A 2,796-nucleotide genomic window follows, 5' to 3' on the forward strand; every position below is an offset into this window, starting at 1 on the left:
GTCGACATCTCGATGAAGGTTTAAATGTGAATATCTCATCGAAAAAGATATCATGGCTCTGTGGAAAGGATTGAAAGAAAGATTTGAACATATAAGGGAAGTTATACTTCCGACCGCCCGTGATGAATGGAATATGTTAAGATTCCAAGATTTTAAGAAAGTCAGTGATTACAATTCAGCGATGTATCGAATAATCTCGCAGCTAAAATTTTGTGGACATGAGGTCACAGAATCGGAAATGCTTGAAAAAACATTTTCCACGTTTCACGCATCAAATATAACTTTACAGCAACAATATAGAGTGCGTGGATTTGCGAGATATTCTGAGCTACTAATGAGAAATCATCAGCATTTCCAGAAGTAAATGATGTAAGTAAAAATGAATTTAAACCTGAAAACCAAAATCAAATTCAAAGACAAAGTTTTGGTCGAGGTCAAGGTCGAGGTCGAGGTCGTGGTCGAGGACGTGGACGTGGAATTGGTCGTGGTCGATGTCGAGGCCGTGGTTTTGAAAATAATAGAGATAGTTATTTTTATAACTCATCTCAAAAAGACGTCACGAACCACCCACAGAAAAGGCATCATGAGAACATGAGTATTAATGAAAATCACTCGAAAAGATTTGAAAGTTCTTGTTTCAGAAGCGGCACTCCAGGACATTGGTCTCGTATTTGTCGAGCCCCTGAGCACCTTTGCAAGCTCTGTAAAGAATCGATAAAGGGGAAAGAAAAAGAGACCATCTTCACTGAGCGAAGTGACCATTTGAGTAATTCAACTCATTTTGATGCTGCTGATTTTATGAATGATTTCTTTGGAAATGATCAATATGTTGGTGGGATAGAAATGAACAAAATTGATGCTGCAGATTTTCTCAATGATTTCTCTGAAAATGAACAATATAGTGGTAGAATATAAATGTACAATAATTTATTTTTCATGTATTTATATGATAATGTTTTATTGTACAATTATGATATGTGTTATATTTAAATATGTATTGTCATTAATTTTTTTTCATTGCATATTTTTTGAAGTTCAAATATGGAAAATGCTATGAGCAAAGCTGAAGTTTGCATACCCGATAGTGGTACAACGCACACTATCCTCCGAGATAAAAGATATTTCTTGGAACTAAAACCAACAAAAACAACGGTGAATACAATATCAGGTCCTGTAGACTTGATTAAAGGATGTGGTAAAGCACAATTTTTGTTACCTAATGGTACAAAATTTTTGATCAATGATGCTTTATATTCACCACAATCGAAAAGAAATTTGTTGAGTTTTAATGATATATATTCCCATGGGTATGATACTCAAACAATGAATGAAGGGAATGAGAAATATATGTGTCTTACCACATATAAATCAGGAAAGAAATATGTGATTGAAAAACTACCAATGCTCCCTACTGGATTGCATTATACACATATACGTCCCATTGAATCAAACATGGTAATTGATAATTCTTCAATATTAACCAATTGGCATGATCGATTAGGACATCCTGGTTCAACAATGATGCGAAGAATTATAGAAAATACACATGGTCATCCATTGAAAGACCAGAAGATCTTTCAGAATAATAAGTTTCAATGTAAAGCATGTTCTCTTGGAAAACTTATTATAAGACCATCACCAGCCAAAATCCAAACTGAATCACCAATGTTTCTTGAACGTATTCAGGGTGATATTTGTGGACCAATCCATCCACCATGTGGACCATTCAGATACTTTATGGTATTGATTGATGCCTCCAGCAGATGGTCACATGTATGTTTATTGTCAACTCGAAATGTTGCATTTGCAAGATTACTTGCTCAAATAATAAAATTGAGGAATCAATTTCCCGATTATACAATCAAGAAAATTAGACTTGATAATGCTGGTGAATTTACTTCCCAGACTTTCAATGATTATTGTATGTCTATGGGAATCATTGTTGAGCATCCTGTTGCTCATGTACATACTCAAAATGGATTGGCTGAATCATTGATTAAACGTCTGCAAATGATTGCTAGACCAATGATTATGAAAACAAAGCTCCCTATTTCTATATGGGGACATGCAATTTTACATGCTGCTTCATTAATTCGCATCAGACCAAGTGCATATCATAAATACTCCCCATTGCAGCTTGCATTTGGTAAAGAACCAGACATTTCTCATCTGAGAATTTTTGGATGTATGGTGTATGTGCCTATTGCACCACCTCAACGAAAGAAAATGGGACCTCAAAGAAAGATTGGAATTTATATTGGTTATGATAGTCCATCGATCATTCGATATCTTGAACCACAGACAGGCGACGTGTTCACAGCACGTTTTGCTGATTGTCATTTTAATGAGGAAATCTTCCCAATGTTAGGGGGAGAACAGAAACATACCGAAAAAGAAATTACATGGTATGTATCATCATTGTTACATCTGGATCCAAGAACAAAACAATGTGAAAAAGATGTACAGCAAATTGTGCACTTGCAAAGAATAGCAAATCAAATACCAGATGCATTTGCAGACACAAAAGGGGTAACTAAATCATATATACATGCTGCAAATGCCCCTGCTCGAATTGAAATTCCGAAGAAACAAATTGAAGATAGTCATGATGTCATTAAACGCCTGAAGCGTGGAAGGCCAGTTGGTTCCAAGGATAAAAATCCTCGAAAAAGAAAATTCATAGAGAAACACAATGATCACAAAATAGAGAATGATGTTCCTGAAGAAACACATAATGATCACAAAATAGAGAATGATGTTCCTGAAGAAACACATGATGATGAAAATGTTTTGTCA

The sequence above is a fragment of the Primulina huaijiensis genome, chromosome 6 (genome assembly GCF_012295235.1).
Source record: "Primulina huaijiensis isolate GDHJ02 chromosome 6, ASM1229523v2, whole genome shotgun sequence".
Classification (NCBI taxonomy): Eukaryota; Viridiplantae; Streptophyta; class Magnoliopsida; order Lamiales; family Gesneriaceae; genus Primulina; species Primulina huaijiensis.